At 38.5% G+C, this 17,210-nt stretch overlaps 1 non-coding gene across 1 annotated transcript; it reads left to right on the top strand.

Annotated features, from left to right (window-relative positions):
• Window positions 1–9,153: 9,153 nt before the first annotated feature.
• On the top strand, window positions 9,154–9,261 carry LOC130942986 (small nucleolar RNA R71). The gene has a single exon (XR_009071527.1). It is a non-coding gene; the product is annotated as a small nucleolar RNA R71 (small nucleolar RNA).
• Window positions 9,262–17,210: the final 7,949 nt, after the last annotated feature.

The raw sequence follows: 17,210 nt of genomic DNA, 5'->3' as shown, positions 1-17,210 counted from the left end.
TGTAAAAGCCAAAGTTGAAAATATTAAGAAGGTCTGAGATGTACTGCAAGCTGGAAGCAATGCTAGAGCAGTTGGAAGTAATAATGTTAATGAGCATAATAGTAGATCTCACTAGTGCCAAGCTTTTGCATTCTTAAAAAACTCTTTAGTATAAATGACTTTTCATCATCAAAATGAATTTTCTTCTTTGAATACTTGTGATGAGCTTGTTTCTTACTTTCTTTTCAAACATGCTTTGTATAATGGTAAAGTCTAAAAATTTGTTGAATTGTGAGAGTACCAAGAGCAAGCTTTGGCTTGTGAATTTGGTGGGTAGTGAGAGACTTGCAAAGACTGATTTGCAAGGGAAGTGACTTAAGGAAGCACAAAATATCAATTGATCACTTTCAGCTCTTGGTGATGTTATATCTGCTTTAGCAGCCAAGAGTAGTCACATTCCTAAAGGATTACAAGTGTTTATAACACGCAGCGGAAGTAATAAAGTAATCCTATTGATAAAAATAATAAAATAATAATAATAATAGTATGTTCCTTAATATACATATAGTTTTATCCTATATAAATTTATAATTTTGACAATAGCATCCCATACCATGGATTACGAATCACATTTACTATAATAACAAAACTTAAATTAATCCTATTAATTCGCCAATGAGTTATAACTCAAATGGCATAGTCTCTCCATACTCATTTAAGAGTTCGCGGGTTCGAGTCTCCCTATCTTTAGTAAAAAAAAAAAATTAATCCTATTAATTCTGTAAATTTTGGCAATAAAATTTTAAACATAAAAGGGCCATGGCTCTGATACCACTGAAGGATTACAAGTGTTCATAACACGCAGTAGAAGTAATAAAATAATCTTATTGATCTATTTTGTGCTTAAAATTTTATTGAAATAAGTTGGATTAGATGCCAATACCTGAGTAGCCTAGTGAATAAAAAATTTTCTCCTTCGATAGTACGAAGGTACTATGTATATCCACATCGAGACTACTGATCCTTATTGTCAACTCCTTGACCAATGGATTTAACTGAGAAATTTCTTGCAACTTCTTGCACCAGCAATTCTTCACTAAGAATTGGAATATTTGTGTATATGGAGGTGGAAGAAAAAGTTATGTATATTTCTTTTACGACATGCATCTATATATAGTATGAGATTAGTAACTGATTTTAGGATCAAATCTTATGAATCAAATTACAACTTAATTTGAAACGGAATCAATTAGAATCTTATCCATATTTAAAACTCATCATAGAATAAATAATTAATTATTTAATATTCTCAATTATCATATTATTATATTCATGGTGCTAGCAAAGAATATAATAATATTTTATTTGAATTAATATACTTATTTATTTGATTAAATCAAAATAATAAATAAATAATTATTTACCAAGGCTTAGAACACTCGTTAGTGTGTGACCCCGTAGGTTCAATACTAAGCGAGTAGTAAATTAGTCATACTAAATTTACTAATCAAGGTTGGCGTCTAGCAACACTCCTTGACGACCCGATAGTATGAAGTAATAATATTTTTATTAAGAACCCAAGATGAACAAAAAATATAACTCCTTCCATCTTTTCAGCTCTTGACTAGCTTTTAGAATATGATTTGGTTGTCAAACTCTAACTTGTTACCATTATTATAATAAATTATGAATGACTTAAAAAAACCCATTTCTTAATTCATTCAAACTCTTTGGCAGAGGCATTATTTATTTCATTCATTATAATCATAGAGCTCAAACTCTTTACCACAGTTGATGGATTCTATATTGACTAACGATTAATTCTACAAGTATTTAAATCATATCCAATGTCCAGCAAGTGCACTGGGTCGTTTAAGTAATACCTTACGTGAGTAAGGGTCGATCCCACGGAGATTGACGGCTTGAAGCAAGCTGTGGTCATCTTGTAGATCTCAGTAAGGCGGATTCAAATGGTTATGAGGTATTGATAATTAAAAGATAGATAAGACGGAAAATAACATAGAGATACTTATGCAATTCATTGGTGGGCATTTCAGATAAGATTTTGGAGATGCTTTGTTGCTTCTGAACCTATGCTTTCCTATTGTCTTCATCCAATCATGCATGCTCCCTTCCATGGCAAGCTGTATGATCCTCTCAGTGAAAATGGTCTGGCTACCATCTCTGTACGGTTAATCAACTGTCGGATTTCTCGTCTCGGATGAAAAATACCAAGCACAGCTACCGCAGGGCTAATCATCTGTCGGTTCTCACTTGTGTCGGAATAAGATCCATTGATCCTTTTGCACACTGTCATTGCGCTCAACATTCACGAGTTTAAAGCTCCTCATAGTCATCCCTTCCCAGATCCTACTCGAAATACCACAGACAAGGTTTAGACTTTCTAGATCTCAGGAATGCTGTCTATTGATTCTAGCTTATACTACGAAGATCCTAATCACGGGGTCGGATGCTCTGTTGTCAGGAGAGACGATGCGAATCCATGGATTAGAGACCCAAGAGAGTATACTCTAGCTGGCATCCAATGACTACGTTGAACATCATGTAGACTACTTTGTGGTTGTCAGGCACGCGAATCTTGGCTAAGCGAGTACTGAAGATAGTGGGTGATTGTCACGGGTCACCCCTTTAGTCTGACTTAACTGATTAAGTACGAGAGTATATCTTGAAGAAGAAGTAGGCGTGAATTGAGAAAAAAATAATAGTACTTGCATTAATTCATGAGGAACAGCAGAGCTCCTCACCATAATCTATGAGGTGTAGAAACTCCACCGTTGAAAATACATAAGAACAAAAGGTCTAGGCATGGCCGAATAGCCAGCCTCCTGGTGCATGAAATTGTGATCACTACTTTTACACAAAACAATCCCCGGTAATGGCTCCAAAGACTTGGTGCTCAATACCATGGCATAAACACAACTTCGCACAACTAACCAGCAAGTGCACTGGGTCGTCCAAGTAATAAACCTTACGCGAGTAAGGGTCGATCCCACGGAGATTGTTGGTATGAAGCAAGCTATGGTCACCTTGTAAATCTCAGTCAGGCAGACTCACATGGGTATAGTGATAAACGAATAAAGCATAAAGATAAAGATAGAGATACTTATGTATATCATTGGTGAGAGCTTCAGATAAGCGAATGAAGATGCCTTCCCTTCCGTCTCTCTGCTTTCCTACTGTCTTCATCCAATCCTTCTTACTCCTTTCCATGGCAAGCTTATGCAAGGGTTTCACCGTTGTCAGTGGCTACCTCCCATCCTCTCAGTGAAAATGTTCCTATGCTCTGTCACAGCATATGGCTAATCAGCTGTCGGTTCTCGGTCAGGCCGGAATAGAATCCAGCGATTCTTTTGCGTCTGTCACTAACGCCCCGCCTGCTAGGAGTTGAAGCACGTCACAGTCATTCAATCATTGAATCCTACTCAGAATACCACAGACAAGGTTAGACCTTCCGGATTCTCTTGAATGCCGCCATCAGTTCTCGCCTATACCACGAAGACTCTGATCTCACGGAATGGCTGGCTCGTTTGTCAGGCGAGCACTCAGTTGTCAGGCGATCAACCATGCATCGTGTATCAGGAATCTAAGAGATAAACACTAGAGCCTCATATGCTTGTAGAACAAGAGTGGTTGTCAGTCACCTTGTTCATAGGTGAGAATGGTGATGAGTGTCACGGATCATCACATTCATCAAGTTGAAGAACAAGTGATATCTTGGACAAAGAACAAGCAGAATTGAATAGAAGAACAATAGTAATTGCATTAATACTCGAGGTACAGCAGAGCTCCACACCTTAATCTATGGTGTGTAGAAACTCCACCGTTGAAAATACATAAGAACAAGGTCTAGGCATGGCCGAATGGCCAGCCTCCCAAATGATCTAAGATAGCATGAAACTCAAAGATAGCTACCAAGATGTCTAATACAATAGTAAAAGGTCCTACTTATAGAAAACTAGTAGCCTAGGGTGTACAGAGATGAGTAAATGACATAAAAATCCACTTCCGGGCCCACTTGGTGTGTGCTTGGGCTGAGCAAATGAAGCATTTTCGTGTAGAGACTCCTCTTGGAGTTAAACGCCAGCTTTGGTGCCAGTTTGGGCGTTTAACTCCCGTTTTGGTGCCAGTTCCGGCGTTTAACGCTGGAATTCCTGAGGGTGACTTTGAACGCCGGTTTGGGCCATCAAATCTTGGGAAAAGTATGGACTATCATATATTGCTGGAAAGCCCAGGATGTCTACTTTCCAACGCCGTTGAGAGCGCGCCAATTGGGCTTCTGTAGCTCCAGAAAATCCACTTCGAGTGCAGGGAGGTCAGAATCCAACAGCATCTGCAGTCCTTTTGAGTCTCTGGATCAGATTTTTGCTCAGATCCCTCAATTTCAGCCAGAAAATACCTGAAATCACAGAAAAACACACAAACTCATAGTAAAGTCCAGAAAAGTGAATTTTAACTAAAAACTAATAAAAATATACTAAGAACTCAACTAAAACTACCAAAAACATACTAAAAACAATGCCAAAAAGCGTATAAATTATCCGCTCATCACAACACCAAACTTAAATTGTTGCTTGTCCCCAAGCAACTGAAGATCAAATAGGATAAAAAGAAGAGAATATGCAATGAACTCCAAAAACATCTATGAAGATCAGTATTAATTAGATGAGCGGGGCTTTTAGCTTTTTGCCTCTGAACAGTTTTGGCATCTCACTCTATCCTTTGGAACTCAGAATGATTGGCTTCTTTAGGAACTCAGAATCCAGATAGTGTTATTGATTCTCCTAGTTAAGTATGATGATTCTTGAACACAGCTACTTATTGAGTCTTGGCTGTGGCCCAAAGCACTCTGTCTTCCAGTATTACCACCGGATACATACATGCCACAGACACATAATTGGGTGAACCTTTTCAGATTGTGACTCAGCTTTGCTAAAGTCCCCAAATAGAGGTGTCCAGGGTTCTTAAGCACACTCTTATTGCCTTGGATCACAACTTTATTTCTTTATTTTTCTTTCTTTTTCTCTTTCTTTTTCGTTTTTTTTTCGCTTGCCCCCTTTTTTTTTGTATTCACTGCTTTTTTCTTGCTTCAAGAATCATTTTTATGATTTTTCAGATCCTCAGTAACATGTCTCCTTTTTCATCATTCTTTCAAGAGCCAACATTCATGAACCACAAATTCAAAAGACATATGCACTGTTCAGGCATACATTCAGAGAACAAAAGTGTTGCCACCACATCAATATAATTAAACTGTTATAAAATTCAAAATTCATGCAATTCTTTTCTTTTTCAATTAAGAACAATCTCTAAGAAAGGTGATGGATTCATAGGACACTCATAACTTTAAGGCATAGACACTAAGACACTAATGATCATAAGACACAAACATAGATAAACATAAAGCATAATTTTCGAAAAACAGAAAATTAAAGAACAAGGAGATTAAAGAACGGGTCCACCTTAGTGATGGCGGCTTGTTCTTCCTCTTGAAGGTCTTATGGAATGCTTGAGCTCCTCAATGTCTCTTCCTTGTCTTTGTTGCTCCTCTCTCATGATCCTTTGATCTTCTCTAATTTCATGGAGGAGAATGGAGTGTTCTTGGTGCTCCACCCTTAGTTGTCCCATGTTGGAACTCAATTCTCCTAGGGAGGTGTTTAGTTGCTCCCAATAGCCTTGTGGAGGAAAGTGCATCCCTTGAGGTATCTCAGGGATCTCATGATGAGAGGGGTCTCTTGTTTGCTCCATCCTTTTCTTGGTGATGGGCTTGTCCTCATCAATGGGGGTGTCTCCTTCTATGTCAACCCCTACTGAATAACAGAGGTGACAAATGAGATGAGGAAAGGCTAACCTTGCCAAGGTGGAAGACTTGTCCGCCACCTTGTAGAGTTCTTGAGCTATGACCTCATGAACTTCCACTTCTTCTCCAATCATGATGCTATGAATCATGATGGCCCGGTCTAGAGTAACTTCGGACCGGTTGCTAGTGGGAATGATTGAGCGTCGGATAAACTCCAACCATCCTCTAGCCACGGGTTTGAGGTCATGCCTTCTCAATTGAACCGGCTTCCCTCTTGAATCTCTCTTCCATTGTGCGCCCTCTTCACATATGACTGTGAGGACTTGGTCCAACCTTTGATCAAAGTTGACCCTTCTAGTGTAAGGATGTTCATCTCCTTGCATCATGGGCAAGTTGAATGCTAACCTTACATTTTCCGGACTAAAATCCAAGTATTTCCCCCGAACCATAGTAAGATAATTCTTTGGATCTGGGTTCACACTTTGATCATGGTTCTTGGTGATCCATGCATTGGCATAGAACTCTTGAACCATCAAGATTCCGACTTGTTGAATGGGGTTGGTAAGCACTTCCTAACCTCTTCTTCGGATCTCATGGCGGATCTCCAGATATTCACCCTTTTTGAGTGAAAAGGGGACCTCGGAGATCACCTTCTTCAAGGCCACAACTTCATAGAAGTGGTCTTGATGCACCCTTGAGATGAATCTATCCATCTCCCATGACTCGGAGGTGGAAGCTTTTGCCTTCCCTTTCCTCTTTCTAGAGGTTTCTCCGGCCTTGGATGCCATAAATGGTTATGGAAAAACAAAAAAGCAACGCTTTTACCACACCAAACTTAAAAGGTTTGCTCGTCCTCGAGCAAAAGAAGAAAGAAGAGAGTAGAAGAAGAAGAAATGAGGAAGAAGGGAGTGGCTTATGTATTCGGCCAAGGAGGGGGAGAAGTGGTGTTTAGGTTGTGTGAAAATGAAGGAGTGAAGAAGGGTATTTATAGGAGAGAGGGGGGATAGGGTTCGGCCATTATGGGTGGGTTTGGGAGGAAAAGTGGTTTGAATTTGAAGGGTGAGGTAGGTGGGATTTTATGAAGGATGGATGTGAGTGGTGAAGAGAAAGATGGGAGTTGATATGTGAAGGGTTTTTGGGGAAGAGGTATTGAGGTGATTGGTGAATGGGTGAAGAGGAGAGAGAGTGGTGGGGTTGGTGGGGATCCTGTGGGGTCCACAGATCCTGTGGTGTCAAGGAAAAGTCATCCCTGCACCAAATGGCATTCAAAATCACGTTTTGAGCCATTTCTGGCGTTAAACGCCGGGCTGGTGCCCATTCCTGGCGTTTAACGCCAGGTTCTTGCCCTTTTCTGGCGTTTAATGCCAGTCTGGTGCCCCTTTCTGGCGTTAAACGCCCAGAATGGTGCCAGACTGGGCGTTAAACGCCCAACTGCTAGCCTCACTGGCGTTTAAATGCCAGTGGGTTCTTCCTCCAGGGTGTGCTGTTTTTCTTCTTGTTTTTCATTCTATTTTTGCTTTTTCAATTGATTTTGTGTCTTCTTATGATCATCAACCTACAAAATAACAAAAAATAACAAAAAAAAATAGATAAAATATAACATTGGGTTGCCTCCCAACAAGCGCTTCTTTAATGTCAGTAGCTTGACAGAGGGCTCTCATGGAGCCTCACAGATACTCAGAGCAATGTTGGAACCTCCCAACACCAAACTTAGAGTTTGAATGTGGGGGTTCAACACCAAACTTAGAGTTTGGTTGTGGCCTCCTAACACCAAACTTAGAGTTTGACTGTGGGGGCTCTGTTTGACTCTGAATTGAGAGAAGCTCTTCATGCTTCCTCTCCATGGTGACAGAGGGATATCCTTGAGCCTTAAACACAAAGGATTCTTCATTCACTTGAATGATCAGTTCACCTCTATCAACATCAATCACAGCCTTTGCTGTGGCTAGGAAGGGTCTGCCAAGGATGATGGATTCATCCATGCACTTCTCAGTCTCTAGGACTATGAAATCAGTAGGGATGTAATGGTCTTCAACCTTTACCAAAACATTCTCTACAAGTCCATGAGCTTGTTTTCTTGAGTTGTCTGCCATCTCTAGTGAGATTCTTGCAGCTTGTACCTCAAAGATCCTTAGCTTCTCCATTACAGAGAGAGGCATGAGGTTTACACTTGACCCTAAGTCACACAGAGCCTTCTTGAAGGTCATGGTGCCTATGGTACAAGGTACTGAAAACTTCCCAGGATCTTGTCTCTTTTGAGGTAATTTCTGCCTAGACAAGTCATCCAGTTCTTTGGTGAGCAAAGGAGGTTCATCTTCCCAAGTCTCATTTCCAAATAACTTGTCATTTAGCTTCATGATTGCTCCAAGGTATTTAGCAACTTGCTCTTCAGTGACATACTCATCCTCTTCAGAGGAAGAATACTCATCAGAGCTCATGAATGGCAGAAGTAAGTCCAATGGAATCTCTATGGTCTCATCTTGAGCCTCAGATTCCCATGGTTCCTCATTAGGGAACTCTGTGGAGGCTAGTGCACGCCCATTGAGGCCTTCCTCAGTGGCGTCCACTTCCTCTCTTTCCTCTCCAGATTCGGCCATTTTTATGGCTTTGTACTCTCCTTTTGGATTTTCTTCTGTATTACTTGGGAGAGTACTAGGAGGGAGTTCAGTAACTTTCTTGCTCAGCTGTCCCACTTGTGCCTCTAAATTTCTAATGGAGGATCTTGTTTCAGTCATGAAACTTTGAGTGGTTTTGATTAGATCAGAGATCATGGTTGCTAAGTCAGAGGGGTTCTGCTTAGGATTCTCTGTCTGTTGCTGAGAAGATGATGGAAAAGGCTTGCCATTGCTAAACCTGTTTCTTCCACCATTATTGTTGTTGAAACCTTGTTGAGGTTTCTCTTGATTCTTCCATGAGAAATTTGGGTGATTTCTCCATGAAGAATTATAGGTGTTTCCATAGGGTTCTCCTAGGTAATTCACCTCTTCCATTGAAGGGTTCTCAGGATCATAGGCTTCTTCTTCAGATGAAGCATCCTTAGTACTGCTTGGTGCATTTTGCATTCCAGACAGACTTTGAGAAATCAAATTGACTTGTTGAGTCAATATCTTATTCTGAGCCAGTATGGCATTCAGAGCATCAATCTCAAGAACTCCTTTCTTCTGACTTGTCCCATTGTTCACAGGATTCCTTTCAGAAGTGTACATGAATTGGTTATTTGCAACCATTTCAATGAGTTCTTGAGCCTCTGTAGGCGTCTTCTTCAGATGAAGAGATCCTCCAGCAGAGCTATCCAAAGACATCTTGGATAGTTCAGAGAGACCATCATAGAAAATACCTATGATGCTCCATTCAGAAAGCTTGTCTGAGGGACACTTTCTGATTAATTGTTTGTATCTTTCCCAAGCTTCATAGAGGGATTCACCATCCTTCTGTCTGAAGGTTTGGACTTCCACTCTAAGCTTACTCAATTTTTGAGGTGGAAAGAACTTTGCCAAGAAGGCATTGACTAGCTTTTCCCAAGAGTCCAGGCTTTCTTTAGGTTGAGAGTCCAACCATGTCCTAGCTTTGTCTCTTACAGAAAAAGGGAATAGCATCAGTCTGTAGACCTCAGGGTCTACCCCATTAGTCTTGACTGTGTCACAGATTTGCAAGAACTCAGCTAAAAACTGATGAGGATCTTCCAATGGAAGTCCATGGAACTTGCAATTCTGTTGCATTAGAGAAACTAATTGAGGCTTAAGCTCAAAGTTGTTTGCTCCAATGGCAGGGATAGAGATGCTTCTCCCATAGAAGTCGGGAGTAGGTGCAGTAAAGTCACCCAGCACCTTCCTTGCATTGTTGGCATTGTTGTTGTTTTCGGCTGCCATGGGTTCTTCTTCTTTGAAGAATTTGGTCAGGTCCTCAACAAAGAGTTGTGCCTTAGCTTCTCTTAGCTTTCGCTTCAAGGTCCTTTCAGGTTCAGGGTCAGCTTCAACAAAAATGCCTTTGTCTCTGCTCTTGCTCATACGAAAGAGAAGAGAACAAGAAAATGTGGAATCCTCTATGTTGCAGTATAGAGATTCCTTGAGGTGTCAGAGGAAAAGAAAAGTAGAAGACAGAAGTAGAAAATTCGAACTTATCAAAGAAGATGGAGTTCGAATTTTGCATTAAGGAATAGTGTTAGTCCATAAATGGAAGGATGTGAGAAGAAGGGAAGTAATATTCGAAAATTAAGTAAAAGATTTTGAAAACATTTTTGAAAAACACTACTTGATTTTCGAAAATAAGAGTGGGAAAGAAATCAACTGATTTTTGAAAAAGATTTTGAAATTAGAAGTTAAAAAGATTTGATTGAAAACTATTTTGAAAAAGATGTGATTAAAAAGATATGATTGGTTTTAAAAAGATGTGATTGAGAAGATATGATTTGAAAAACATTTTTTAAAAAAAAGATTTGATTTTAAAATTAATGACTTGCCTAACAAGAAAAGATATGATTCAAAAATTAAACCTTCCTCAACAGAAAAGGCAACATACTTGAAATTTTGAATTAAATCATTAATTGTTAGCAAGTATCTTTGAAAAAGGAAAGAAATTGATTTTGAAAACATTTGATTGAAAAGATATGATTTGAAAAAGATTTGATTTTGAAAAACTTTGAAAACTTGAAAAAAAAATTTGATTTGAAAACAAAATCTTCCCCCTTGTGCCATCCTGGCGTTAAACGCCCAGAATGGTATCCATTCTGGCGTTTAACGCCCAAAATGCTACCTTTTTGGGCGTTAAACGCCCAACCAGGTACCCTGGCTGGCGTTTAAACGCCAGTCTGTCCTTCTTCACTGGGCGTTTTGAACGCCCAGCTTTTTCTGTGTAATTCCTCTGCTGCATGTTCTGAATCTTCAGTCCCCTGTACTATTGACTTGAAAATAGAACCAAGATCAAATAAACAAGGCATGCAAGACACCAAACTTAAGATTAGACACTAGACTCAAGCAAGAAACATAAAGTATTTTTGGTTTTTATGATTTTAAAAATTTTTTTGTGCTTTTTTCGAAAATTATGTGAAAACAGAAAATAAAGGTTTCAGAATTCTCAATTTGAATTTCCAGGAATCATTGCAATGCTAGTCTAAGACTCCGGTCCAGGAATTAGACATGGCTTCACAGCCAGCCAAGCTTTCAAAGAAAGCTTCGGTCCAAAACACTAGACATGGCCAATGGCCAGCCAAGCCTTAGCAGATCATCGCTCCAGTAGCAAGATTGATAGAGATCAACAAGCTATTGTGATGATTAGTTGAAACCTCGGTCCAATAAGATTAGACATGGCTTCACAGCCAGCCAGATTTCAACAGATCACCATGAAACACTAGAATTCATTCTTAAGAACTCTGAAGAAAAATACCTAATCTAAGCAACAAGATGAACCGTCAGTTGTCCATACACAAGAACAATCCCCGGCAACGGCGCCAAAAACTTGGTGCACGAAATTGTGATCACTACTTTTACACAAAACAATCCCCGGTAATGGCTCCAAAGACTTGGTGCTCAATACCATGGCATAAACACAACTTCGCACAACTAACCAGCAAGTGCACTGGGTCGTCCAAGTAATAAACCTTACGCGAGTAAGGGTCGATCCCACGGAGATTGTTGGTATGAAGCAAGCTATGGTCACCTTGTAAATCTCAGTCAGGCAGACTCACATGGGTATAGTGATAAACGAATAAAGCATAAAGATAAAGATAGAGATACTTATGTATATCATTGGTGAGAGCTTCAGATAAGCGAATGAAGATGCCTTCCCTTCCGTCTCTCTGCTTTCCTACTGTCTTCATCCAATCCTTCTTACTCCTTTCCATGGCAAGCTTATGCAAGGGTTTCACCGTTGTCAGTGGCTACCTCCCATCCTCTCAGTGAAAATGTTCCTATGCTCTGTCACAGCATATGGCTAATCAGCTGTCGGTTCTCGGTCAGGCCGGAATAGAATCCAGCGATTCTTTTGCGTCTGTCACTAACGCCCCGCCTGCTAGGAGTTTGAAGCACGTCACAGTCATTCAATCATTGAATCCTACTCAGAATACCACAGACAAGGTTAGACCTTCCGGATTCTCTTGAATGTCGCCATCAGTTCTCGCCTATACCACGAAGACTCTGATCTCAAGGAATGGCTGGCTCGTTTGTCAGGCGAGCACTCGGTTGTCAGGCGATCAACCATGCATCGTGTATCAGGAATCTAAGAGATAAACACTAGAGCCTCATATGCTTGTAGAACAAGAGTGGTTGTCAGTCACCTTGTTCATAGGTGAGAATGGTGATGAGTGTCACGGATCATCACATTCATCAAGTTGAAGAACAAGTGATATCTTGGACAAAGAACAAGCGGAATTGAATAGAAGAACAATAGTAATTGCATTAATACTCGAGGTACAGTAGAGCTCCACACCTTAATCTATGGTGTGTAGAAACTCCACCGTTGAAAATACATAAGAACAAGGTCTAGGCATGGCCGAATGGCCAGCCTCCCAAATGATCTAAGATAGCATGAAACTCAAAGATAGCTACCAAGATTCTTCGATTTAAATACAATAGTAAAAGGTCCTACTTATAGAAAACTAGTAGCCTAGGGTGTACAGAGATGAGTAAATGACATAAAAATCCACTTCCGGGCCCACTTGGTGTGTGCTTGGGCTGAGCAAATGAAGCATTTTCGTGTAGAGACTCCTCTTGGAGTTAAACGCCAGCTTTGGTGCCAGTTTGGGCGTTTAACTCCCGTTTTGGTGCCAGTTCCAGCGTTTAACGCTGGAATTCCTGAGGGTGACTTTGAACGCCAGTTTGGGCCATCAAATCTTGGGCAAAGTATGGACTATCATATATTGCTGGAAAGCCCAGGATGTCTACTTTCCAATGCCGTTGAGAGCGCGCCAATTGGGCTTCTGTAGCTCCAGAAAATCCACTTCGAGTGCAGGGAGGTCAGAATCCAACAGCATCTGCAGTCCTTTTGAGTCTCTGGATCAGATTTTTGCTCAGATCCCTCAATTTCAGCCAGAAAATACCTGAAATCACAGAAAAACACACAAACTCATAGTAAAGTCCAGAAAAGTGAATTTTAACTAAAAACTAATAAAAATATACTAAGAACTCAACTAAAACTACCAAAAACATACTAAAAACAATGCCAAAAAGCGTATAAATTATCCGCTCATCACCTCCCAAATGGCATAAGAATTTGAAAACAGGGAAAGAAGACCTAATCAAAGGATCGAAAAGTGGTCCAAAGATAAAGTACAATAGTCAAAAAGTGCTATTTATACTAAACTAGTAAACTAGGTTTACAGAAAATGAGTAGATAGTGTAAAAATCCACTTCCAGGGCATACTTGATGTGTGTTTAGGTTGAGCTTTGAAGCTTTCACATGCATAGGTCATCCTTGCAGTTAAACTCCAGCTTTGGTGCCAATTCTGGCATTTTACGCCAGAAAATGGTCTCTAGTGGGCGTTTGGATGCCAGTTTGGGCCATCAAATCTCGGGAAAAGTATAGACTGTTATACATTGTTGGAAAGCTCAAGATGTCTACTTTCCAATGCAATTGAGAGTGCGCCAATCAAACTTCTGTAGCTCCAGAAAATCCACTTTGAGTGTAGAGAGGTCAGAATCTAACAACATCTGCAGTCCTTTCTCAGCCTCTGAATCAGGTTTTTGCTCAGGTCCCTCAATTTCAGCCAGAAAATACCTGAAATCACAAAAAAATACACAAACTCATAGTAAAGTCCATAAATGTGATTTTTGCATAAAAACTAATAAAAATATACTAAAAAGAACTTAAACATACTAGAAACTACCTAAAAACAATGTCAAAAAGCGTATAAATTATCCGCTCATCAATGGACAAGGGATGAAAGGTAGATGAAGACTTAAGAAGATCATCCATGAGGTGGTCAAACGAGATCTACATGTAAACGGTCTCTTTGTAAACATGATACATGACAAAGCTCAATGACGTTGTTTGATTTATGTAGCTGACCCCACCTAGTGGGACAAGGCTTTGTTGTATGTTCATCATAAGAATATCCTATTGACAAATATACGGTAACTATAACCATTAGAAATTCTTAGAGTGAGTCATTTCAATGGTCATATCTCTATATACACCATTTATATATATAATTTAATAAATGAGATCTATTAATCTTCATCCAATAAAGACTATTATGTATATATTAATCTATCTGAATCACTAATGTCCCAATTTTAGTGATTCTATGATTAAGAATAATTTAAATTAAAAGTACTCAAAAAAATATATAATCTCATTAGTAATTATTTGTTTTTAATTTTAATTAAGGACACTATCATAAATTATAAAAGTTTATTCTTATAAAAAGGAATAATAATAATAATAATTCATTATAGTATTTTGTTGGACATACACACTTATCTCCAACAATCTCCCACTTGCACTAGAGTCAATGATAGATTGGATCTAGGGCATACATGTATTTCCAACAAAATTTTTCACTTACACTATCGCCAATCAGTCATATATTTCAACCCCAATTCCCACATGTGTTTATCAAACTCTTTTGATCCGAGCGCCTTAGTGAATGGGTCTGCTGCATTATCCTTTCTAGCAACCTTTTGAATCTCAACGTCTCCATGTTCAATGTCTCTCTTATAAAATGATACCTTCTCAAGATATGCTTAGATTTTTGATGTGATCTTGGCTCTTTTGCTTGTGCAATGGCTCCATTATTGTCACACAGTAATGGAAGTGGTTCTTTAATTGAAGGCACCACACCAAGCTCATTTATGAACTTCTTCATCTAAATAACTTCTTTAGCAGTCTTACTTATTGCTATGTACTCAGCTTCAATTGTTGAATCAGCTACAATAACTTGTTTGGAACTTTCCAACTCACTGCACCACCGTTTAAGGTGAAAACATAACCTAAAGTAAATTTGCTATCATTTTTGTCTGAGGTAAAACTTGCGTCAGTGAACCCTTTTGGTATAAGTTTAGAATCTCTATAGATGAGGAATTGGTCTTTGGTTCTTCTTAAATATTTAAGAATGGATTTAACCACCTTCCAATGTTCCTCACAGGAATTTGCCTGATATCAACTGGCTACACCTAACGCATATGCGACATTAGGACGTGTACATGTCATGGTATACATGATAGCTCCCACTGCACTAGCATATAGTATTCTACTCATCCCTACTCTTTCTTCAGGAGTTTTAGGACAATCCTTTCTGCTGAGAGTAGTTCCAGTGACTATTGGTAAATAGCTTTTTTTAGAATTTTCCATGTTATACCTTTTTAATATGGTATCAATGTACATAGACTGTGAGAGTTCGAGCAACCTTTTAGATCTATCTCTATAGATCTTTATTTCTAGAATATAGGTTGCTTCTTCCAAATCTTTCATAAAGATTTATTGAGATACCAAGTTTTGGTATTTTGCAATGCTGGTACATCATTTCCTATTAGTAATATGTCATCAACATAAAGTACTAAGAAAATGATTGTACTCCCAATAAACTTTTTGTAGATGCAAGAATCTTCTTCACACTAGACAAAATCGAACTTTTCGATCGTCTTATTAAAACAAATGTTCCAACTTCTAGAAGCTTGCTTTAGCCCATAAATGGCACATTGCAGCTTACAAACTTTGCTATGATTACACTGGAGTGTGAAACCTTTAGGTTGTGTTATGTACACTTTCTCTTTGAGTTCTTCATTAAGAAAAGCTATTTTCACATCCATTTTCCATATTTTATAATCATAGTATGCTGCTATAGCAAGTAGAATCTGAATAAATTTAAGCATTGCCACAGGAGAAAATATTTCTTCATAATCTATTCCCTCCTTTTGATGGTATCCCTTGGCAACTATATGGGCTTTATAGGTCTCTATCTTACCATCTGTTCCAATATTTTTCTTGTAAACCCATTTGTAACCAATAGGTTTTATATCCTTTGAGGGTTCAACTAAAGTCCAAACATTGTTGATCGTCATAGACTCTATTTCGGATTCCATGGCACTCTGCCATTTTAGATTTTCGGAACTTTGTATTACCTCTTTATAAGTCTTAGGATCATTATCATCATAATTGATCCCATTCTCCACATCATCTTGCACCATTAGGTTTAGCCTCAATGGTGGACGATGTTCTCTTGTGGACCGTCGAAGAGGTAGTTCTTGTACCAAAGTTGGAAGTTGCTGAACCAGTTCCAAAGGTAGTTCAAGGATTGGTTCATTAACCTCTCTTTGAACTACTATCGATTCATTATCCTCAACTCTTGAAGATGATAAATTTGGTGTTAGTTTGAGTATATCCAAAGTTGGTTGCTCAACTTGAATTTCATATTATTGAGCTTGTACTATTTCATTGGTACCTTGAATTTCATCAAGTTCTATCTCCACCTTGTCTTCCTTCACAAAGAAATTTCTTTTCTAAAAAGGTTCCACATCTTGCCACAAATACTTTGTGGTCAAAAGGGTGATAGAAATAATAACCCATTGTTTCTTTAGGGTAACCAATGAATATACATTTATCAGACCTGGCATTAAGTTTATTACTTTGCAATTTCTTAACATATGCTGAACATTCCCAAACTCTAATGTGTTTGAGATTTGATTTTTGTCCTTTCCATATCTCATACAGTGTTGAAGAAACTACTTTAGTGGGTACTTTATTTAGAAAATATGCCGCTGTTTCTAAAGCATAGCCCCATAAATTCAATGAAAGATCAGTAAAATTCATCATGGATTGAATCATATCTAATAAAGTTCGATTCCTCCTTTCGTAAACACCATTGTGTTGTGGAGTACCAGGAGGTGTCCATTGAGAAATAATCTCATCCTTCTTTAAGTACTCAAGAAAATTATCATTTAGATATTCTCCTCCTCTATCAGATCTAAGTACCTTAATGCTTTTACTTGTTTGATTTTCAATTTCACTGCGAAAAATTTTGAACATTTCAAATGACTCAGATTTGTGTTTTATAAGATACACAAAGCCATATCTAGACATATCGTCAGTGAAAGTGATAAAATAAGAATATCCTCCTTTGACTTGAATTTTTATTGGTCCACAAATATCTGTATGTATTAGCCCCAATAATTCTGTAGCCCTTTCTCCATATCTCATAAATGGAGTTTTGGTCACTTTTCCTTTGAGACAGGATTCACAAGTTACATATGATTCATAATCATATTTGTTAAGATAACATTCTTTATGTAACTTAAAAATCTTTTTTTTTCTCCTATATAACCAAGTGTACAATGCCAAAGATATGATTTATTTACTTGATTATTCCTCTCTCTTTTGAGAGTAGAAACATGCATGACAGAATTACTATTTACATCGGAAAGAATATAAATGCCATATTAAAAATAGCCATTTACGTATAAGTCATCACCATAATAAGTAG

The sequence above is a fragment of the Arachis stenosperma genome, chromosome 7 (assembly GCF_014773155.1).
Source record: "Arachis stenosperma cultivar V10309 chromosome 7, arast.V10309.gnm1.PFL2, whole genome shotgun sequence".
In the NCBI taxonomy this organism is placed as follows: Eukaryota; Viridiplantae; Streptophyta; class Magnoliopsida; order Fabales; family Fabaceae; genus Arachis; species Arachis stenosperma.
Note: the sequence above shows the minus strand (reverse complement) of the source record. Positions and strands in the feature narration are given on the sequence as shown.